This window comes from Cebus imitator, unplaced genomic scaffold (genome assembly GCF_001604975.1).
Source record: "Cebus imitator isolate Cc_AM_T3 unplaced genomic scaffold, Cebus_imitator-1.0 Scaffold39, whole genome shotgun sequence".
NCBI lineage: Eukaryota > Metazoa > Chordata > Mammalia > Primates > Cebidae > Cebus > Cebus imitator.
In genome coordinates this window covers 5,541,093-5,566,250 of record NW_016107354.1, presented here as the reverse complement: position 1 = coordinate 5,566,250, position 25,158 = coordinate 5,541,093, and the positions used below count along the sequence as shown (strand labels likewise).

At 39.7% G+C, this 25,158-nt stretch overlaps 1 long non-coding RNA gene across 2 annotated transcripts in view; it reads right to left on the bottom strand.

The window, feature by feature from the left end:
* Positions 1 to 336: 336 nt before the first annotated feature.
* The window catches only part of LOC108302195, a 79,795-nt gene continuing 54,973 nt past the window's right edge, over positions 337 to 25,158 (bottom strand). For both annotated transcript variants that reach the window (XR_005199721.1, XR_005199722.1), the window contains 2 exons: positions 1,247 to 1,372; positions 337 to 533 (listed from right to left, as the gene is read on the bottom strand). This is a non-coding gene — a long non-coding RNA (uncharacterized LOC108302195). The remainder of the gene's footprint in view (positions 534 to 1,246; positions 1,373 to 25,158) is intronic.

Here is a 25,158-nt window from a genome sequence, read left to right as displayed (position 1 = left end):
CTTATCCTCAAGGCCCTGGTTTTGCTTCTTCTAAATGTCAGCATTTTAGCCTTGGGCTTTGCTTACTAGGGGACTAAGAGTTAAGAAACTGTCTCTGTCCTTTACTAGTTATGACTCTGAAGCAGGTTACTTGACCTCTTGTGCCTCAGTTTTCTCCTCTTTAAAATGGGGATAAATGATAATAGCTCTCAAAGAGAGTTCCTGTGAAGAGAAGACTAAATGAGTTACTAATATGTCAATTTACTGCTCATAACTGTGAGCTTTTATAATTCTTCTTTCTTCAAGGATACTGTATTAGTTTGCTCAGGGCTGCCATAACAAAATACTACAGGCTGGTGGCTTAACCAACAGGAATTTATTTTCTCATAATTCTGGAGACTAGAAGTCCAAAGTCAAGGTGTCAGCAGGGTTGGTTTCCTCTGAGGCCTCTCTCCTTGCTTGCAGCTGGCTGTCTTCTTGCCATGCCTTCACACTGTCTTTTCTCACTGTGTGCTCATCCCAGGTGCCCCCTTTTCTCTTCAAATTTCCTCTTCCTGTAAGGACACCAGTCAGATTGGATTACAGCCTACTCTGATGGCCTCCTTTTAACTTAATCACCTGTTTCAAGGGCCCATCTTCAAATACAGTCACTTTCTAAAGTACTGGGGCTTCAACATATGAGTTTTGGAGGGACACCATGTAGCCCAGCATAGACACTCTTTAAGTGCTACCTCTATGTAGGGTGACCAGCTCAACTAAGTTTGCCTTGGATTTTCCTGGTTTTAACACAGAAATTCCAGCATCCCAAGGAGTCCCTCAGTCCTGGGCAAGCCAGGAAGATTGGTCACCCTAGTTCTTTCTGAAGCTTTATCCAAGTCTTTTGCAATATGTAAGTACTAGAGGAACCCAATAGTATGTATCTAGAACTCCATCCTTCCCAGTGGACTTTGAGAGCCGTTAACTTTTTTAATCCTCACTTCAGCTTTGCGAGGTAGGTGGGGGAGGAAACAATATTCCAGTTACATAAAGGAAGAAATAGGCTCAGAAAAATTCATATTGGCTCCCCTGGCCCTGCTTATCTTTCTCTGGGTTCTTTCATTACTAGGTGCTTCCAAGACCAAGAAAACCAGGCAATCATAGTAGATGCATCAATACACCCTTTCCCAAGGGCCTAGACAAGAGGTAAGTAACCAGGATGTATCAGTGAGTGAGTCCTGAAATTTTTCTAGTGCTATTTGAATTAAAGAAATTAAACAGACAACCATACCTATACTACTTGGGTAGCCGTGATAGGTGGGCCATGGTCTGGGCCTTAGAGCAAATGACTCTGGCTGAAAAACTGGAGGGTGGGTGGGGAGCAGGGAGAGATATGGGCTGTGTTTGAGGATCTGCTCTGAAAGGCAGGGAGGGAAACCATTGATTAGTGAGCTTTGTTTGATCTGCTCAAGGATCAAAGGGACATATACCATGTGGGAAGATAAAAGTTGACCTGGAAACCCTGTGTCCCAGCCTGCTGGGATCCAATCTGCCTTAGGCCTACGGGTCAGACTGGAGGACTCTTATAGGTATCATGGGCAAGACTGCAAGCTCACTTCTTCCTCCACCTGACCTCCGACCCCTCCCCTACCCGTTTCCTTTAAGAAGAGCTTTCTCTCGCCCCTTGGGCACTCCCAGGGTAAGGGGTACTCAAGGTTAAAAGGAGGCCCAGAGATCAAGCATTATTTCTGGCCTTTGAAGAACATGAAGAAGTCATCAGATGATACGTGATGAATGCTATGATTAAACAGAGCTTGGAAGACTGAAGGTATACCACTAAGAAATCCCTAAACCTGCCCTGTGGGGACAGAGGAAGGCAGCCCAGCTTATGCCTCAAGGAATAAATTGATAGAGGAGATGGTTTCTGATTTTCTTTTGGGAGGAGGGAGAGGAGGAGCACATGCACAAAGCTAAAGAGGTGATTAACACCATGATACAGTAAGGACCAGCCAATATTAACTGAATATCTAATCTGTGCCAGGCAGGACCTCCATCATCTCATGGAATTGCAATGGCATTCACTGTGGTGGCCCTGGGATTCTTTCATTTCATAATGGAATGAGCAAATGAGGCTAACAAAGGTTGGGTAACTTGCCTGAGGTCACACAGTTGACATATGGCAGAGCTGGGATGTGAATACAGATCTGCCTACTTGAAAGCCTGATTTCTCACCAGTGAAGGTGTGGTTATATCCATGTTTTCAAAAGTTCCCTCTGGTTGCTGGGGGTAGACTGGAGGAACTAGAAGTAGTGTTTGAGGAACCAGTTAGGACTGTATTGCAATAGTTTCAGGTAGCTGGTATAATCTCCTAACCCACAAGATCAGGTGTGCAAAAAGGAAGCGGATTTTCTATAAACTTGAAGCCAAGACCAGTGTTGGTGGATATTTAATCTTAGTTCCAGTATTTCTCCATCTCTTCCTTCTCCCCATGGTAGCCTCTAAGTTCTACATGAGGAAGGGATTATATAGCATCAAGCCATGGAATGAGGATGGATGAGAGTTGGAGTTGGGGGCAGGCGAGGTCTATCGTCTATTCATACTGTGACATCCAGGGTCCTCCTGGTCACTTTTTCACTAAGATCATCATGTAGCCTTTTCATTTTCTAGGCAGGGAGGTCTAGACCCTACTTTTTTGAGGACTCTCCAGCTATGCTTTGTGGGAAATACAATAGGTCTGAATTAGGCCCTAAGCCTAGATGTCCGAAGCAACTACACCTAACCTTCCTGTTCTGCTCCTTAGCAGCTAACAGGAGACTTTTGGAGGTTGCCGTCTTTCCAGGCTGAAGATGGAAAGTGGAGCACAGGCTCTCTTTGTTTTCAGATCCTTGAAATAAAGGGGAGAAATATCCCCTGCTTCCCAACTTCGGGCTCAGCCTAGTCAGGCAGGGGACAGAGACCCTTCTCAGAGGTCCACACGTGTGTTCACTTGATTAATTTTCTCTCTATCTGCCAATTCTATCAGCTCTTTAAATTTTGTGCTTTATATAAGTATTCTTTCTAGTCTATTGTTCAGGCTAGGATTTTGGCTGTTGCATCAATAATTAATTTGCTTGTTTCTCTTTGTATTTCTGTTATAGCTACCTTTCTCTGAGGCAATGGATACTCATGCTTTATGTTCTAGTTTTAATGCAAGAAAGGCCGTGGATGCGTAGAAATAATAGCGGGAACAAAAGCACTGGGGTTAATATTCCAAAGTATTATTCTGTTATACATACAGGATTCTGAAGGTCTGGATCATGACAGTGGCAGTAGGGGAGGCAATGAGGGAGTAGATTAGAGAGAGCTTCGAGGATCAGAATCCAAATGTTTTGGCGACTGGTAAAATCTGGATGAAAAGGAAGACAGATGTTTTCTGTGTCTCATTCAGGTGTTGTTTATCTTCTCATGAGTTTTATCACCTTGCCTAGAATCAGCCACCATCTGCCAGGGTAGTCTGTGCTGGGTCATGTCATATAGAGCTGAATCAAGAGTACAAATGACTGTGGGAGAAAATTAAATGTGGTGAAGGAATGAGTACCAGGAGTCCAGGGAGGAGGAACATCAAGTGCAAAGATCCTGAGGCAGGAGCAGGCCTTGTGTGGTGAAAGAACAGCAGGAAAGGCAGCAGGGCTGGAGGGGAATGAATGAGGGAGGATGAAGGAGCAGAGGAAGACATAGAGAGAGAAAAGGGCCAGGTCATGGAGATGGAGGTCCAGCAGGGACGGTAAGGACTCTGGATGTTTTTTAAAAAGATTGGAAGCCACAAAAAGATTTTGAGCAAAGAATTGACATGACTAAATGCTGTTTTGACAGGGTTAGCCCATAACTGTGCTGTGAATAGACTGTGAAAGTTAAGAGCAGAAGTAGAGCAGCCAGTTTGGAGATTATGGCAAATGGGCCAGGGGAGAGGTCATGGTGCCTGCTACCAGAGCAGTAGCTAAGGAGGCAATGAGAGATGAGATTAGGGATATTTCTTTAATACATTTGCTGACATTTAGGTATTGGCTGTGAGAAAAGGAGAGGAATACACAAAAATGTGGGCACACTGAGGAAAGATGCTGCCATTGGACAGGTTTGCTGGGACAGTTTCTAAGCCTTTTAAGATTTGAGTGCAGGAGGTTTGTTGGGGTGCATTCTTAGAAACAACACCTTTGAAGGGGTGAATGCAGCCCAGAGACAGAGAAGTTGTGCTGGGATGCAGTTACAACAGAGGCTGCAGCTGACTACACAGGAAGCTTAGGAACTGGAACAACCCTGTCTAATAGTCCCATTTGAGCAAAAGGGCCAGACCTTTGTAGCCCCACATCAACCAGCCATTATCAGTGGGGCACTGCCCCAGGGATGAGGCATAACCATGGGTGAGGTGGCTTCTTTTTGCTGAGCAAGTCCTGGCGAGAGATTCTCCTGTGACTCAATAGCACCCAATACTACTGGCAGCCCAGGGGGTGAGAGCCTGAGTCCTAAAGGGTGACTGGGTGACACACCACACACTGTCCACTGCAAATGCCCATACCAGTCTAGGCAGGGAAGGGTCAGGGAGGACTTCCTGGAGGAGATGATACCTATGGTGGTTTCAAAGCACCCCATGCTACTTTTCTCAGTTATGTGATTTTATCATGAGCAAGAAGGTGCTTGAACACTACCCTAACTCAAATACCCTAATTAGGTTCATTTGTTAAACCTTCAATGAAACTGAACTCTGATGTTAATTGCCATTTAAACTAAAGCATTTTCAGCTCCCCAAATTATAACAAATTCCTCTGATTTATAGCTAGGCCATTATATTTTTTTAAAAAAATTATTGATTCAGAACATACATTCATTCAGAGAATACAACTGAGGCAAAATTGATATTCCAATTGGTTCAAATTTCTGGAAACCAAATATTCCTCAATAAACAGAATCCTAGCATGCTGATATTTTTAATAGCTCTTATTGGCAGGAAATCCCCTCGAAGAGCTAATGTAAATCCTTTTTGGTACAATTTGGGACATTTCGTCTAGATTTTTCTGCAGAGGAGTGGGAGAATGACTGGCAGCCGGATCTATGTGATAGGCTATTCCTGCACTTAAAGCCTGTTTATGAGGATGATTCTCATCATTCTGAGAGGAAAATATTAGCATTAGACCCTGGAAACTGGCAGAATATATTACAAAATGTATGCCCAGTGACTAAGCAAGCATGTGTGTGTGGTTATGTATTTGCATCTGTAAGTATGTGTAATGCTGTGTGTATATATCCATACACATATGTAGGCAAGTATGATGAGTATTAGGAGAATGTGTACATGAGTAATTTTGTTTGTGTTTGTGTGAGAATCTTTATGTGTAGGGATATGTTTATAATGTCTGTGCAAGTGGTTCAGGTGTGTGAATATATTTAGGTTTGTGCATGTGTGTGCGTGAGAATGAACACATGTGGGCATGTCAACAGTTCTTCCCAGCTACATGAAGTTATCAGATATTATGGTTCCACGGCAAGAATATAAATGCTGAGGTCAGGTTTCTTGCCTGCATCAACATTACTCTAGTGATCTTGCTCCAGACATTTTCCTTAGGGGCCTCTCTGCTTCCTCCCTCTCTTCCCACCAGGGGTGCAGGCCCAGAGGGGCCTCAGACAGCTTCCTGGCCTTTGGAGTTATGCTCTGATGTCTGCCCCAGGAGCCTTGGCTGTGGCAGTCTTGTCATGTCGGACTCTGCTGTCACTGCCAAAGTGACAATTGATGATCAGGACTGGAGCTGCCCAGAAACCCAACTTCTGTGCGGGGCCCTTTGATCTGCCCAGACTTGGAGTGGAGCAGAGCCTGGCACAGGTGCCTTTGATGGGGCCAGGCCAATGAGGGGGCTGTAGGCTGGTCCTACCCAGTCCCTGCAGCCTTTGATGCCCACCTGCCCTGAAAGGATCAGGCTACAGAAACAGGCTAGTTGGGGTAGGAGCCAGCTGCACTACAACTCTGCTCCTCAGCTTCAGTGGAAAATCACCATCTGGGTGTTTGGCCTGGTGATGCTTGGATCTCGGGGCTGCAGAAGCCAATTCTTAGAAATATTGTTCTTGCAACCACCCATCTATCGATTCAGCTAGTATTTATGGAAAACTTACAGAGTCAGCAGAGCAAAGTTATTATATGCACAGCCTTTCGAGTCAGAATGCTTGGATTAAATTTGGCCACTTATTAGTTGTTCCAACTTGGGCGAGTTAAATAACTTGCATGTGCCCCTCTGTGTCTCCATTTTCTCATCTGTTATGAGGTTGTTATGAAGACCAAATTAGATAGTGCAAATAAGGCGCCTGATACCTATTAAGTCTTCACGAATGTTATCTGTTATTGCAGGGGGGCTGCATGGCTGAGTGGAGAAGTCTTATCAGCTTTGGAGCCCTGTGACTTGGGTTCAAATCCCAGGTCCAGATCCTGGCCCCATCATTTTCCAGTTAACTTATCTCATGGGGTTATTATGAGGAGTAAATGAGCAAATCTATATAAAGTGCTTAGAAGAGTGTGTGGCTCTGAATAAGTGCTTCCTATAAGTTAGTTTTTAATAATGATAATGACTTGATACAAGACCAGCCTGGGCCAGAGGCTATGAAGTTCTTTGACTGTCTCTGGAATAATCTTCAATCTATTTATTTATTTATTTATCTGAAAGATCAGATCTACTCCTATAACTTTGAATGCTACTCTCTGAGTCTCAAATCCCAGATTCAATCATGTCACTTTTCTGCTTAAATTCCTCTAGTGGATTCCACTTTCCAGAGACGATTCCTAACTACTTAACATAGCATTCGAGACTCTCTGCTGTCTGTCCTCTGCTGATCTCCTCAGCATTGTAACTCATAACGTTTCCTGTTCCTACCTCCCACATCCACTGCCAAGCATACTGAGAATGCAGGCTCCATGCACCTTGATGTGCTTGTGCCCCTTACCAAGAATGCCCTTTCCTCCACTGTCTGCCTGTGAACTCCTTCTGTTCCTTCAAGACTCAGATCTCAGGTCCTTCCTATATGAAGCCTTTGAAAAAAAAAAAAAAAAAAAACTATTCCCTACACAGTAGAGTTAGGCATTACTTTTTTCATGCTTCTATCTTGGACCCAGGACATACCTTGGCTCCTGTGACATGTTAGGACACTTGCTGGTCCACTCTCCTTATAGATTGTGAGCTCCTAGAGTGGAAGCCTGAACCATCCCACTCTAAATCATCAGTGTTAAGCACAGTGCCTGCCACCTAGTAAACACTCCATAATCATCTGCAGAGCACATTAACCCAATGTATCTCTCCCACTTCTCAGGTCTACTAACCTCCTGGACAGCTTCCCTTTGGATGCCGATGGCTCCTCAAATTCACCTGATATATGGTATTCCAATATCACTCTCCCTCAGGCTGTTCCTTTTTAATTCAATGAATGCCGCCATCCATCCAATCTCCAGATATGGAACTGGAGGGTCATCACTGAAGTCCTTGCTCATAGTCATTACATAACCATCCCAAGCCATTTTGATGTCTTGGGACACCAAAAGCCCCAAGACTTTTTTATTTGACCCCTTAAATGTTTCTTCCATTTTTCTTTCTTCTTCATTTGCATCCCCACTTCCACTCTGGATGATGCTTATGGAAATCTTCTCACATTCCTCCAGGACTTGAAAAGTTTCCCATCATTTCCAGGATGCCATCCGAACTCCTTGGTAGCACTTGTAGGGTCCTTCAGGGTCTTACCCCTGCTTTACTCTTCATAGTTACATCTCCTCATTGCATCCAGTGCTCTTGTCATGCCCGAAAACTCATCCTTCTAGAATATGCCAACTTTTACTCAGCACTAGCTCACTGGACAGTTGTTCCATGGACTCCTTGGAACGCCATTCTCCCACTTCCTCCACTAGAATATGCTGCTTCTTCCTAGAAACAGCAAAAATGCCACCTCAGGGCATCTTTCCAGACTATTCTTCTATATCTCCCGCCACCTCCTGCTACCGCCATGCTGAGTCCATTGTTCCCTCCTGGGTGCTCTCACAGCTCTTAATGATCAACTGACCATACTGTATTGTATCTACTCATTTTAAAGAACGTACTTATCCCCTGTCTAGACTGTGAGCCCTTTGAGCACAATTGTGTGAACTTATGTTAATAATTCTGTCTGACTCTCGAGTTCTTAATTTATCAAATGGGGATAAAGTTAGCCATACCTTCTTGGCAGGGCATTGTTAGGATGAAATGACACAATGTGTGACAAGGGTCCAGGCTTAGAAGAGGCATTCAGTAAACAAGCATATATTTATAATCTTGCTGGCAGGAGCAATGCCTGACATGAGAGGGTTCCAGAGATGAGAGCCCAGAAAGCACCCAATCACCCCACCTGAGTTTTCAGCAGCTTAATGGTGCTTTCAAGTAGACTTAGTGAAATGGCTCCATTAATTTCTTCAACTATCTTCAACTGAGTGGCTTTGCACTTGTTATCTTGCCCCTTTGTATTTCAGCTTCCTTGTTTGAAATATGGAGATAGTAATACTATACTTACCTCACAAAGAACTTTGTTATGAGAATTCAATAAGATGCATGTAGGTATTTGTGTTACCTATTATTATTATTGAGTGAACAATCATGGAGTAGATGGATCTATGCTTGAATAATGCTTCATAAATAAATTATTAGCATCTTAAAGGGGCTAATTAAAGATACAAGTATTTGAAGAGACAGAAACTGAGAGATTCAAATCCAGTGGCAGCAATGGTTGCAAAGAGTTATAAAGGTGAGCCATGAAATCCCAGCTCAGAATGGAGAATTCCTACCCTGCTGGCAGGGCTTGAAAACAGATGGGTGAGATATGTAGCCCTTCAAGCAGCTCAAACCTAGAGAAAGTTAGGAAGACTTTCTTAGCAATGCTAAAATGGTACTAGTCCCCTCCCTAATCCTGAAATTAGGGTCAGGCCTCACTTCCACTTCCCATTCCTAACCCCTCCCCACCACAACACCCTGCGATGAACAAAGGGCCTGCGGGTGTTAGACTGTGCTCAAAAGCTCTGGCTGATCCTAGTCTTTCCTAGCTCTCACCTTACCCAGCCAGCATCGTGGTTGAATTCTGGGCATGGGTGTGCTAGACTTCGTGGATCACATTAACAGCATCACCACTATGAGGCTAAGACCCAGGGTGTGTGGGGGGAGTTACTTAGTCTTTTTGAATCTCTGTTTCCTTACCTGTAAAGTAGAGATATTATAAGTACCAATATCATAAGGTTGATGTGAGGATTACATTATATAATGCATATAAAGATCATTGTTTGGTATATAATAACTGTTGAATAAATGCTAGCTATGTCTATTTGTTGTCTGACAGCTACCATGCACTTTCTCCTAGAACCAACAGAAAACCAGCCAGTTCATATGTCAAGATACTTCTCCCCACTTCTTGTTAAGTGGACCTTAGTGTATCCTGAAGCCTACATCACTTCCAGCACCTCATTAGACCATGTCTCAAAGAAGAACAATGCCTAAAATCCACTTTCTGGCATACAAGAGTTCCCAACACAGTCCTCACCTCCAGCTGTATCTTCAGTGACCTTCATTCCCACACTTGACACCTCATCTCAACTAGGCTTTCCCCAGTGGTCCTACCCAGCCCTGCCCTTTCTTATCCCTGGGCTCTCCTCACCCCACTTTGCCTTTCTCAAATTCCACCTCTTCTATGAAGGCTGTTTGTTTTTTCTAATGAGAGGGAAACATTCTTTCCTTGGTCTCTTCCCACTTCACCTTTCCATGTGTATCTCATTCTTACTTCTTATTCTGGCCATCCACACTTACTGAATGAAAGCTTCCTTAGGGAGAAGGTTTCGGCTTAGTCATTGCTATATCCCTGACATAAGTCCCAGCACATAGGTTTTGCCATATGACATTTTCCTTTTCATTATATACCCATCAAGGAGAATTTGTGAGCTGCCCACTTTCCCCAAATTTCTCTGCTTTGAGAAAGATAAAGCAGTAGGGGATACGAACAGCCACCTAGCTAACGGTGGTACCTGGAAGTCTGGTCTCTCTCCAACCAGCACCTGAGAGAAGGACTTAGTTATAAGGAGATAATCCCAGTAAACAGAGATTGGGGAGAAAAAGTCAATATAATGGTATATTATTGAGGTTGCCTCTTTGGGTCTCAAGGACTATATTCTGCTGCAGACTTCTGAGTGGTGTCTAGACCACATCCCAGGATGATTCATCTGAGGGACAGGAGGCTGGATGATTTATCTCTCAGTTCCCATACGCCATCAGTTTAGATTTGTTCACTGAAGGTCAATATTTCCTCTGCACTTCCAGGCTCTACATATGTAAAGACCAAGTAAGTGGCTTCTCACCGAGGCCTTAGGTCCTAGTGAAAGTGAATAGATGTGTAACCCATGGTTCAGGTAGGGCCTGGCAGGTGTGAGGTGAGTCTGAGCTTGCATAGAAATATCCACTGAAGCTGTGGCTAAAGTCAAAGGTGGGCTCAGAGGAGGTGATATAGAGCCCTATCTTAGGTCAAGATTCTTGGAAACAGACTCTAGGTGAAAGTGCATTGGTTTATTGGGCAGTGTTGTAAAGAATAACTCAGAGGATAAGGAGAGCAGAGTTGGACACAGGCAGAAACTGAATGGTAATACACTTGCAACAGGGGATCTGCCAATTCCAGAAGGATCCCTTGAGCTGAGATTGTCCTTCAGAGATGTTCCAAGTAAAGACAGCGTGCCTCCATGTTGGTACCCTCACACCAACAAGTCATTGAATGTGTCTTGCCCTAGGGAGGGGGCATAAACTAGATTTTCCCTTCAACAAATAGCAATTCCAAGGAAAGAGGCTCAGCAGAAGCCATCAGCATGTGGCACTGTCAGCAGCTGGAGAAATAAGAACTTTGTCATAAAGCAGGAGCCTAGTTGGTGCCTACAGAATCCACTACAGACACCACAGACATCTCCAGACTCAATACAAGTGGCTTGGTTGAATAAACTCATTGGTTTTTTTTTTTTTTTTTTTTTTTTTTTTTTTTTTTTTTTTTTATTTTTTTTTTTTTTTTTTTTTTTAGAATTTTTGCTTTTTTTTTTTTTTTTTTTTTTTTTAGTAACTGTTATCATGTTTCTCTTCTTCCACGCATTCTAGATTACCATCACCCTTGGTAAACACTTCAGGTTGTTTGCCCTGCGCAATCTAGACTGAGTGATTTTGGAGATCTAGACTTTCATCTTAGAGGAAACTGATCTTAGTAGTCTTGCTCTGGGTTAGGCCTTGAATGCTGCCATTGTTGATTCACCATTTCCACTGGTTGTAGAAGAACCAAAAGACACTACCTATGGACTTTCTGAGTTTGGCCACATTCCTCTTTGCCCTCACTTTATAGCAGCAACCTAGGTGCCTCCAACAGGTCCCATTCCTTTTCCTGCTGCTCTACCTGAGGAGGAACTCAAAGTGACCTGGTGAAAATCACAGCTTCAACTTTAGTGGAATACTTACTGTGTCCCCTGGTGAAAATGCTTTTTCCCTGGGAAACAGAACTATTAATCCAGGAGAAATTAAGGTTGTGGGGATGGGAAACAAAAATTCTGCAGGGGAGTCATGAGAGTGAGAGAGGTCAATTCTACTTCCACATTTTGTTTCTGGACTACTGGGTCCAACAATGGGCTCAGTCACGGCCCTAAAAGATATCAAGTTTTCATCTCTGGAATCAGAAAATGTAATCTTCTATGGAAAAAGTGTCTCTATAGATGTGATTAAGTTAAGGATTTTGAGATGGAGAGATTACCCTGGATTATCTGGGTGGGTTTTAAATGTAATCACAAGCATCTTTAGAGAGGCAGCAAGAGAAGAGATGCAGACGGAAGAGAAGGCAATGAGAAGCTCGTGGCAAATGTTGAAAAGATGTGGCCACAAACCAAGGAATGCTGGCAGGAACCAGGAAGCTGAGAAAGGGAGTAACAGATTTGTTTCTAGAGCTCCTGGAAGAGGCATGGCCCTGCTGACACATAGACTTTAATTCGGTGATACTGATTTCAGACTTCTGGCCTTCAGAATTGTGAGAGAATAAATTTCTAAGTCACCAGGTTTATGACAAGTTTTTACAGCAGCTTCGGGAAATTAATAGAGAAACACAGCACAATATATTGCTGTTTCTTTTATGCTTATACAACATACTGGAAAACAACAACCTAGACCCTCAGGGTTTTGCTCCAAACTGGTGCCTAGCTGAGTGTTTAATGGGCTGTCTCATTATTTCAGTAGACCTGTATTCGCTGATTCATCACCAATATTTACGAGAAAATACATCTTTATACACATTTTGACAGCAACATTTCTAAGCCCACCAGATATGAGGGTATGAGGACTGGTATGAATTTATATAAGATGCCTCTTCCTCAAGATTCAGAATGACCTTGGTAGGCTACAGGTAGACAAAGGGCAAATGGGACCTTGGGCCAGAATCTGTCTTCTACTTGGTTCACTTTCTCTGCAGAATGCTCAGATCAAGTAGGTTTCTGATTTTTTTTGCTATAGAAACATGCCTGATAATAGCTGTTTCAGGTTTAGAAGTTTATACTTTGCATATGTTCTATTTTAAACTCAGATACCATGCTGAGTTAAGAAGTAAAGCATCTGACCTCAGCAAGACCCTTTGTTTTCACTTTTCCTTCTTCCCTTCTCCCCCAACCCCATGTGGGAGGGTCTTTATAGCTTAAATCTTCCTCTGCAAAGTAAAATGAGTCCATTTTTTCTACCAGTCGACAGAGCCTGGGCCTGCCTTCCTCTGTAGCACAGAGCACATGTCCTCTTTGGCAAGGAGAGAAAGAAAGGATATTGAATACTTTTATTCCCCTTCTGTTTGATAAAAAAGCATGTTTGTTTTTGTTCATAGATTTAAAGCCCAAAATGGGCCAGTACTGTAAATAAAACATGCAATCTCATTTGAAAAATTTATTACAAGGAATTTTGTTTATGATTTCATGTTCTCCAGTAATAATTAATTGGAGGTCTTCTGTGGTCCCCGCAGACCAACAATCATTCAGACTGTACAGAAAGGCGATCCAACACAGCCTCTCTCCTGTCTCTAATCCATGACCAAAGGAACCATCTCTGGTTTTGCTACCACTTTAGCTTACATCGAGGAAGCTGAATTCATACTATGACTTGTCTATTACATTTTGGGGGGCATGTTCACTGTCTGTGTATGATGCTGATGTTAGAACACACTCTTGGGAATCCCTCAGGTCAGGAAACTCTACCTTTAAACTATACTGTGAGTTTGGATCATGGCCCACCTGACTTCTCAAGTGCCGAGAATGGAAGGTTGTTGAAACTGTTTGATCTAACAAAGGAAACATTCTTATATACACACATCCATCCCCACACAAATACAGCTGCTCCTCAGACAGTGAAGGAGTTGTGAGTGCTGGCCCCCACACAGTCAAAGATCTGTGTATGACTTTTGATTCCCCCAAATCTTAATACTAATAGTCTACTATTGACTGGAGTCCTTATTGATAGCATAAAGTCGATTAAGATGTATTTTGTATGTTAAACTGTGTTCTTACAATAAGACAAGCTAGAGAAAAAGAAATGCCATTAAGAAGAGAATATGAAAGAGAAAATCCATTTACTATTAATTAACTGGAAGTGGGTCATCATAAAGGTCTTAATCCTTATCACCTTCATGTTGAGTAGGCTAAGGAGGAGGAGGAAGAGAAGGAATTGGTCTCACTGTCTTGGGGTGGCAGAGGTGGAAGAAAATCCACATATAGGAGGACCTGGGCAGTTCAAACCCATGTTGTTCAAGGGTGAACTATAATGATAAAAATAGTCACAGTCATACGAATGATAATTAACTACTGTTTATTGAGTATTTTTGATGTGTCAGACACTGTGTTAAGAACATTTCATATGAATTATCTCAGTCCTTGCAACAGCTGTTTTAGTTAGTACAGGCTGGGTTATGTTGTGTTAACAAACAATTTAACATATCAGTGGTTTACAATGACAAGACTCATTTCTCTCTTTTGTTCCCTGTTCATGGTGGGTTGGTGGGTTTTCTGTTCCAGAGTTCTCACCCTGGGACTCAGACAGCCACTATCTGGAACATGGATGGCCTTAGTTGCAGAGGAAAGGAAAGCTCTAGAGGACCTCACATCAGCAGGTAAGTGACACAGATCAATTCTGCTCACAACTTATTGGCCAGAACTAATCACATAATCTTTCCTGACCACAAAGCAGTCACCACCTCCTTAACATAGTAGGTATAATCCTAATAGTAGGTATAATCCTACTATATTAAGGAGGGGATGGGGTGGCAATTGGAACTATTTAGTGAACAGAATGTTTAACCACACAACAACCTTATAAGGAGGTACTTTTAAAAACATTGCTGATAGATTTACAGATTAGGAAACTGAGGAACGGAGAGGATATGTAACTTGTCCTAGACCATGCATCTAGTAAGTGATGGAGCCAAGACTGAGACTCAGGCAATTTGATACCTTCCTGCCACGTGCACTCACATATGTGCATTCATATGTACACACATTTAAACATATGCACTCACACGCGCACTCACATCCCATGGTGCTATGTAAGCGGGCAGATGCTGTTGGGTCAATGCATCCTGTATACTCATCCAGGGGTGAAAATAGAGTGGTGAGTGTGAGCCAAAGTCCCTAGAGAGAATCGAAGGTCAAACAGGGAAACTATGTTTAGCCACTAAATCCAAAAGGCAGAATCAAGGCCAAGAAGGAAAAAACAAAAAACAACAAAAACTAAAAGCCAAGGGTCAAGAACAGGACAAACTGAAAGGGGAATATGGTTGGCAGCAAAGAGGAGCTAGTCAATGCTGGACAGTGACCACAAAGAAGCCTTTGTGTTGCTGTAGCGTGGGTGGGCTTGGCTGAAATGTCCAAGGAGGAAGCAGCGTATGACACATTCTCCCAAGGCTGTCTCTGCCAATCCGCATTTTCACTGGGGTGTGCATCCTTCCCAACATGCGGGAGGTGGAAAAGAACTCAAAGATGGAGTTGGAATCTTCTTTGGAAATTGGACATGGCAGTGTTGTTGCTGAAAGAGGTTCTTTTGGGCACTGGCCCTTCATGTGAATATGGCCTGACCCCTTTTCATAATGGATTTAGAGGCAGAAGCATTGCTATGCCATGATTTCCTTTCTTTCTGACTCTAATTCCTTGATGTCTTATTATTGATGCTAGTCCAAGAAGTTTTTCGAGCTGTCTGGCAGGGCTTTTCCTGTCTAAGAATGATTGAAAGAATTTAATGAAGGGACTGTTTACAAAGGAGTGGGCAGGGTTAAGGCAACTCACAAGAGATGGTGTGTTCATCATCTGCCATCCTGAGGCTGGCAGCTGGCAGATGCTGCCACTACCCCTAACTCTGAAGAGATAAGAGGCAGGTGCACTTACCAGTCCTGGGCTGAGCTAAGGCTGCAGGAGAGCACTTGCTGATAGAGGTGAGGACACCAGTAAAGAAACATGGCAAGGAGGGAGCTGGAGGAATAAGTACTCTGACTTCTTCCTTTCCACCTCTGATCTTCTGATGAAGCCTCCCATTTGTTGAACTCAATCAGAAGCCAAAGGACAAAGTAATCTGAATAATGCATCTATAAAGCCTATCTTTTCTGAATGTAGAGCAGGGTAGAAAAGGATGGAAAGGGGCAAATCTACCCAGGACATATGCTGTTCTTGGTTTCCAGTCTTGATGCTTCTGAGGAACCTTCTCCCATCAACTCACACTATTACCAAAATCTCCTGGGATTACCCACTTCTCTAACAGTAGCTGTGGCTGTTACTCTAGGGACTGTTGCTTAATCATCCATTCAGTCATTTGTTCACAAAATTTTTGAGCACCAATTGTGAGTCAGGCCCTATTTTAAATTCTTGGGATCCAATGGTGACTAGAACCAAGTGCCTACTCTCATGCTGCTTACATTCTAGTAAGGAAAACCGACAATAAACACATTTACAAAGAGCAATATTAGAGAATTCCAGCTAGGAAAATGAGACAGGACAAGAAGGCAAAAAATAATGGAAGCTGCTATGTTAGAGGACATTATTAGGAAAGTTCTCTCTGAGGAGGTAGCATGCTGAGTCACCACATACATGCACATAGGATTTCAGTAGCATGTGGTGCATACACTGTCTCTGTCATTTGGAAATTTCAATACTTTTGGGAACAAGTTATTACATTTTTTAAAAATGAAAGGACAAAGGTTAATTAACAATTCAAGGCTGGGCGTGGTGGCTCACACCTGTAATCCCAGTCCTTTGGGAGGCCGAAACAGGCAGATCATGAGGTCGGGAGTTTGAGACCAGCCTGACCAGTATGGTGAAACCCCATCTGTACTAAAAATACACAAATGAGCCAGCCATGGTGGTGCATGCCTGTAGTTCCAGCTACTCAGGAGGCTGAGGCAGGAGAATTGCTTGACCCCAGGAGGCAGAGGTGGCGGTGAGCTGAGATCATGCCACTGCACTTCTGGACAACAGAGCAAGACTGTCAAAAAAAAAAAAAGAAAAAAAAAAAAAAAAAAACCAAAAACCTCAAAGAACAAAAAAGATTCAAAGGGAATTTTTCACAAGTTGAGAGAATGAAGCATCCTTTAAGAACTTAGCGTTCAAAGGAAGAAGTCATTACCTTAGATAGATCAGGGAAGGCTTCCTGGAGGAGACAGTGCTTTGCAGTTCCTTGATGGATAAGGTCATTGACTAGACAGAAAGGAGTAGTGATAGAGTTTGGATGTTTGCCCCCTCCAAATCTGAGGTTGAAATGTGATCCCCAGTGTTAAGGTGGGACATAGTGGGACCAGTTTTGGTCATAGGGACAGATCCCTCATAAATGGCTTATTGCCTTGCTTGAAGAAGTGAGACTGTTCTCACTCTATTAGTTACCTTGAGATTGTTTAAAAGGGCCTGGCCTCTCTTTTGCCTCCTCTCTCACTGACATCTGTTTCCTTTGCCTTTAGCCATGAATAAAAGCTTCCTGAGGCTCCCTTAGCAGCCTCAGGTACTGGTGCCGTGCTTGTATAGCCTGCAGGACTGTAAGCCAAATAAACCTCTTTTCTTTATAAATTACCCAGCCTCAGGTATTTCTCTGTAGAAATGCAAAACAGGCTAACAAAAATAGGGAGGGCATTGGTGTAGGAGAAGCATGGCAGAGGGAAGAAGTTTGGGGGTCAGGGGAAGCCAGTGTGAGCAAAGTTGCAGAGATGACAGGGAGTTGGTGATAACAGGGAAGCATGTGGGAGAAAGTTAATGAATTTTGCAGGTTGCAGGCAAAGATTCTACAAATGCTTTGAATTAGTCTCCAGTCAATTGACAGCAAAATATTCTAGGATAGCAACTGATTAGGTAGCAGGGCCAGGCCTACGTTGAAGTTTTTTTGCTGCCTGTAATTAGCTGTGTAGCTTTATGAAAGTTTCAATAAACTTCCTTGAACTTCAGTTTATTGATCACTAAAGTTAGAAGAAATACCTAATTGAGATGATATTGCCATGATTAGATGTGGAATACTTGGCACAGTACTTGATACATACTAGGCACAAATGAATATTCTTCTGCTGCTTGGCCTAAGCAATGAAAAAAAAAAGCTGCTTATCTGAACAAAAAGGAGCAATTAATTTTCAGGTAGGAAGCTGATTTTCATGGCAGTCATAAACACATGCAATCTGGATTCAAAACTGGGCTTCTCCATTTTCCAGAGTAAACTGGGATAAAATGGTAAGTAACCTCTTTGGGTTTCTGTCTTTTTTTATTCATAAAATATAATGTTTGTGGTAATTATTATGGCTTGTTGTGAGGAGTCAATAAAACACTGAACAGATAAGCAAGGTCCCTGATACAGAGTAAATGTAGTTGGACTGTATTAATTGCATTAACTGTCACTTTTCACTCAGAATCATCTCAGCAGTGCTCTGATTTCCATCTGCACTGGGAGAGAGCTTCCATGCTGAGGCTGGGAATAGTGGTTGGGAAGAGGATGCCAGATGTCTAACTGTCATTCCTAAGATGTAAAAGGGAGATGTGTAGGTGTATTAGTCTGTTCTCACACTGCTATAAAGAAGTGCCTGAGACTGGGTAATTTATAAAGGAAAGAGGTTTAATTGACTCACAGTTCCGCTGGGTTGGGGAGGCCTCAGGAAACTTACAATCATGGTGGAAAGGCAAGTAAACATATCCTTCTTCATATGGTGGCAGGAGAGAGAAATGAGTGCCCAGCAAAGGGGGGAAGACCATTATGAAACCATCAGAACTTGGGATAACTAACTCACTATCAAAAGAACAGAATGAGGGAAACCACCCTATCATTCAATTGTCTCCACCTGGTCCCTCCCACAACATGTGGGTGTTATGGGAACTACAATTCAAGATGAGATTTGGGTAGGGACACAGCCAAACCACATCAGCAGGAGAGAAGTATGTGTGTGTGCTCAAGGGTGTGTAAGCATAGCTCCATCCAGTGACTGAGCATTCCCACTCCTGCCTCAGCTCTTACCCAGCCAACAAATCGCAGAGTTGGAAGCATCCTTGGGAAAACATTTATTCATATTACACAAACAGGATTCAGCAGAATTCCAATGCATTGAGTTTGGGTACATAGAAGGATACAAGGAAAACACATCAATGTGCATTGGGTGTGTGTGTATCTGTATTTGTGTGTGCATGTGTGTGTGTGTGTTCACTTTAAAACACTACATGCTCCTTCACACCAAGGTGCTTTTGCAGCTTGGCATGAGAATCTGACAGATCAAGAAAAGGGCAGTCTTGTTCAGCTCAGAAATAGTGTATTTGCTGGACACAGCCCTACCCAGTAGCAACATTGGTTGGGTGAAGATCAATCACATTCCATTTTCAGAATGTTTAAGCTTTAATTATTCAGGGAAGTTGCAAAAGCAAGAATAGTCCAAGCATTTCACATTAGTTTGAAGCACAGTCAGAAATAGATTTATCTCTAAGTACATATATATTTATATCAAGATCTATGCCTTATCAGCATTTTTAAAATTGAAAAAGTATTTTATCTTTTATTGAGGTATAATTTATGAAATAAATTATAAATTATTTACAATAAAATATACAGGTCTTAAGTATTTTGTTTAACACATTTTGGCAATTGTATACTCATTAGTAACCACTACCCAAAGCAAAATATAGAACATTATATCATCTCAGAAAGTTTCTTCATGGTTCTTTCCAGGCAATTCTTGCTTGCCCTAGAGACGACCACTGCTCTAACTTCTATCACTATAGATTAGTTTTGTTTATTCTTAGATGTCCTATCAGTGAAATAATACAATATGTATTTTTTACATTTGGCTTCTTTCACACAACATGTTTCTGAGAGTCGTTTATGTTAAGCATATCAGTAGAGAGTATAAAACAATTTTCCAGTGTGGTACCATGTTAATCTCCTACCAACAAAGTATGAGAACTCCAGATGCTCCACACCCTCAACAAGGCTTGGCATAGTCAGTCTTATAAATTTTATTCATTCTAATGAGTATGTAGCGAAATCATATTATGGTTTGCCTTATCATTTCTATTTGTTGAATATCATTTTGTATGTTTATTTGTCATCCATATTGATTTTTTGTGAAGGTATGTTTATTTTGCCATATTTTTACTGGTTTATTTTTTATTATTTGCATTGTAGGAGTTATTTATACACCCTGTATATCTGTCCTTTGTTAGATATATGTATGAGAAATATTTTCTCCTAGTCTATGGCTTGCCTTTTCATTTTCTCTGCAGTGTTTTTTTAAAGAACAGACATATTTAATATTGATGAGGTATATTTTCCTTCTGAAGTTTATACACTTTGTGTCTTATCAAAGAAATGTTGTTACCCCCAAGGTTTTGAATATTTTTCTTCTAAAATGTTTATAATTATCACTTTAATAAAGTTTAGTTCACTGATTAATTTAGAGTTAGCCTTAGTGTATGGGCCGAAGTGGGAGTTGAGATTCATTTTTTCCATATTGATATCTAGTTGCTCCAGCATCATTTTAAAACAAATAGACAAAAAGACACTTTTCTTTCCCCCATTGAATGTATTTGGTAGTTTCATTGAAAATTGATTGATAATATAAACATGGGTCTATTTCTGACTATGTATTTTGTTTCATTGGCCTATTTGCCGAAATAAATTATTATTTTGCCAAGCCATATTGTCTTAACTACTGAAAGGTTACTGTAAGCCTAGAAGGCAGTTACCCTGAGCCCTCCAATTTTGTTTTTCCCTTTAAAACTTGTTTGGCTATTTTAGAGCCTTTGAATTTCTGCATAAATGCTAGAGTCTCCTTGTTAATTCCCTGAAAAAGGCTGCTTATACTTCAAATGAGATTATATTGAATCAAAAGATCAATATGAAGACTTTAAGCTCCTTAACAATATTGCATCTTTCAATCTATGAACATGGTATGTATATCTCTATTTATTTAGTTTTTTATAATTTTATTGCCAAATATCTGTCAAAAATTATTTATAGTTTTTAGTGTAGAAGTCTTATATGCATTTTATTGAATTTATTACTATAAGTTTGATGTCTTGTCATGATAATGTAAACCCTAAAAATTATATTCCATTTTGTTTATTTCTTATACATAGAAATAAAATTGATTTTTATATATTAACTTTTTATCTTGCAATTCTGCTAAGTTAATTAGTTCCAGTAATTTTGTTTTAGATTTCATTATGTTTTCTATGTATAAAATTATTGCATATGCAAATAAAAACAAGTTTACTTTTTTATTTTTAAACTTTACACTTTTTATTTTACTTCTTGACTTATTACATCAGTTAGACTTCCAGGATAATTTTAATTGAAGTAGTGAGAGTAGACACATAACATTGCCCTAATTCTGATATTAGGGCAAAACTGGGCAATGCTTCACCATTAAGATGCTGTCTATAAATTTTTTCATAAATATATGTTGAATTGTGTCAAATGCTTTTTCTGTTTCTATTGAGACGACATATGATTTTTCTTCTTTAGTCTATTATATTAATTTATTTTTGAATTTTAGCCCTACTTTGAATTCCTAGGATAAATCCCACTTGGTCATATTGTAGTGTTCCTTTCACATATTGCTAGATTGGATTATTAAAAATTTTTGTGTTTATGTTTATGAGAAACATCATTTTAAAAATTTTCTTATAATATCTTTGTTTGGTTTAGATATCTGTGTAATGCTGGCCTCATTTAAAAAAAGCTAACAATGTTCACTTCTTTGAAAGAATTTTCGAAAAATTTTTTTTATCTATTCCTTAAATATTTTATAGAATTTACTAGTAAAGCCATCTGGAATTGATGTTTACTTTGTGAAAAGCTTTTTAGTTTGTTTGTTTTTCTTTGTTTTTTTTTGTTTTGTTTTGTTTTTTTTTTGTTTTTTTTTGTGAAAGCAATTGCTTTAACAGATATAGGGCAACTTAGATTTTTCTGTTTCATCTTGTGTCCATTTCTGTGTGTGTCATTTTGAATTTGCTAGCATAAAGTTTTTCAGAATCTTCCTTTATTTTCCTTTCATATCTCTAGGATTTGTAGGACTATCTCCCCTCTCATTGATGAAATTGGTAGTTTGTGATTTGTTTTCTCCTTTTCTTTAGTAGCCTTGTTAAGGAATGATCAATTACATAAAATAACCAGAGTTTGTTGATTTTTCTATTGTTTGAACATTATCTATTTTGTCAATTTATTATATTATTTTTATTTCATTTCTTCTATTTATTTTGGGTTTAATTTGCTCTTGTTTATCTAGATACTTGAGGATGAAGCTTAGATCATTATTTTTTCATCTTTATTTCTAGTAGAGACTTTACTTTGTTTTCTTTAAAATTTAACATATAGTAAAATTGACCTGTTTTTGGTGTATAGTTCAATGAGTTATAATACATGCACAGATTTGTATAACCACCACAAAATCAGATGCTAAACAGTCCCATCAACCCCCTCCAATTCCCTCACGCTACCCTTTTGTAGCCACCCTCCTATTACTCCCAACTCCTGACAACCACTGATCTGTACTCTATCGCCATACTTCTGTGTTTTTGAGACTATCATGTAAATGAAATCATGCAGTCTGCAATCTACTAAGGCTGACTTCTTTTACTTAACATAATGATTTTAAGATTTACCTCAGTTTTTTTATGTATCAATAGTTCATTTATTTATATTGCTGAGTGATGTGCTACAATTTACTTATCCAGTCATCTATTAAAGGACACTTGGATCGTTTCTAGATTTGGTGATTATAACTAGAGGTGCTATAAACATGAACATACAGATTTTTGTGTGAATATAATTTTATGCATGGGAAATACCTAGGAGTGGGACTCCTGGGTCATAAGGAAAGTGCATGTTTAAATTTATAAGAAACTGCCAAACCTTGCCAGAGTGGCTATGCCATTTTGGATTCCCACCAACAATATATGACAATTCCAGTTGCACTGTATCTTCACAAGCACTTTGCATTGACAGGATTTTTTATTTTAGTTATTATATTAGGTTTACCAGGTCTGTTGGGTAACTTATGATTTTAATTTGTCATTTTCCTGATAATTAATGATATTGAATGTTTTTCATGTTGTCATTTGTAATCCTCTTTCATAAAGTGCCTGTGAAGGTTTTCTGCCCGTTTTCAAATTATGTTTTTTGTTTTCTTTATCATTTGCTTTTCACCTTCTGCTTTCTTTATATTTTGATTTTTCATATTTTGCTTTCTTTTCTTTGAATATTCTTTACAAAGTCTATATACAATGCCTTTGTCACATATGTGATTTGCAAATATTTTATTCCTACTCTGTAGTTTTCTAGTTCTTTAACAGAGAAAAAGTACTTAAATTGGTGAAATTCAATTTAACAATCTTTATGTAATAAATGTCTGGGGTCATATCTAAAAACTCTTCAGCAAAACCAAAATTACACGGATTTTCCCTGACATTTTCTTCTGAAATTGTAGTTTTATTTTTTACATTTAGATCTGTGATCTAATTTTAGGTAATTTTTCTGTAAAATGTGAGATGTAAATGAAAGTTTATTTGCAAATGGACATCAAATTGTTTCAATGCAATTTGTTGAAAAAACTTATCTTTTTTCCATTGCACCTTTTGCAACTTTGTCAAAAATAAATTACCCATTGTACCTTTTGCAACTTGTCAAAAAAAGAGGGACTATTTCTAGACTCTCTTTCAACTTAATTATCTTTGTGTCAGTTTTGTCACCTATACTACATTATCTTGATTACTGTAGCTTCCTAGCAAATCTTAAAAAGAGATAGTGTGATTTCTCTAACTTCTTCAAAATTGTTCTGGCAGTTCTAGGTCTTCTGCATTCCTGTATGTGTTTCAGACTTAGCTTGCTTATAGTTACAAAAAAATCCTGTTGGAATTTTGATTGAAATTGCATTAAATCTGTTTATCCATTTTGAAACAATTGACATCTTACTATGTTGAGTTCTCCCAATCCATGACCTTGGTGTGCCTTCTTACTTATTTATGCTTTCTTCTATTTCTGTCATCAGTGTTCAGTAATTTTAAACACACAGATATTATATACATTGTTAGATTTATACCTAATTTTTCTATTTTTTGAGCTATTGCAAAAGTTATTATCCTTATCACTTTGATTAAAATTATTCGTTACTCATTGCCAGTGTATAAAAATTTGATTGATTTTTGTTTGCCTTGTGTATTGTGGATTGTTAAACTTGTTTATCAGTTTTACAAATCATTCTATTACAAGGACACATGCACATATATGTTCATTGCAGCACTGTTTACAATAGCAAAGACTTGGTACCAACCCAAATGGCCATCGATGATAGACTGGACAGGGAAAATGTGGCACATATATATCATGGAATACTATGCAGCCATAAAAAACGATGAGTTCGTGTCCTTTGTAGGGACATGGATGAGCCTGGAAACCATCATTCTCAGCAAGTTGACACAGGAACAGAGAATCAAGCACTGCATGTTCTCACTCATAGGTGGGTGTTGAACAATGAGAACACATGGACACAGGGAGGGGAGCAGCACACACTGAAGTCTGTGGGGTAGACTAGGGGAGGGACAGTGGGAGGTAGGGAGTTGGGGAGGGATAACATGGGGAGAAATGCCAGATATAGGTGATGGGGATGGAGGCAGCAAACCACATTGCCATGTAGGTACCTATGCAACAATCCTGCATGCTCTTTAAAAGTAACCCAAAAAAAAAAAAAAAAAAAAAAAAAAAAAAAAAATATATATATATATATATATATATATATATGGCACACACACACACAAAAAATCTTTTTTTTAACTTTCTTTCTTCCCTAAAAAAGGGATATGCTTATGCATTTTCAACATAGATGGATAATGTCACCTGTGAATAAGAATAGCTTGGTTTCTTCCTTTCCAAACTATATGCCTTTTATTTATTTTTATTGCCTTATTTCACTGGTTAAGTCTTCCAACGTGATATTGAGTAGGAGTGGTGACAGTATACACACTTCCTCTGTTCTTGATCTTTGAGGAAAAGCGTTTAGTCTTTCACCAACAAGCATGATGGTAGCTATAGGTTCTTTGTCCATTATGTTGTCGAAGGAGTTTCCTTTCATTCCTAGTTACAGATTTTATCATAACTAGATGTTTAATATTGTCAAATGTATAGATCATATAGGTTTTTTTCTTTAGAATATTAATATGGTGAATTATGTTATCTGAGTTTTGAATATTGGACCAGTCCTGAATTCCCAGGATAAGCCCCCATTGGTCACGTTTAATAATTTATTTGAATTCAATTTGCTAATTTTATGTTGAAAATTTTTGCATTTTTGTTCATGAGGGATTTTTGAGTTTTGAGTTTTGAGTTTTTTTTCTTTTCTTGTAATGTCTTTGGTTTTGGTGTCAGGATACTGTGAGCTTCATAAAATGAGTTGTAAGTTCACCCTCCTCTTCTGTTTTTGATGAAAAAAGCATGTAGAATTGGTACTATTTTAAAAATCTATATTTGCTAAGTTTGTCATTGAAATCATATATGCCTGAAGATTTAATTTTTGAAAGATTTTAGTATAAATTCATATTTTTAATAGTTATAGGGCTACTTAAGTGATCTATTTTAGCTTGGGTGAGCTTTGATAATTTATGGTTTTCAAGAAATTGGTTCATTTAATCTAAGTTGTCAAATTTAT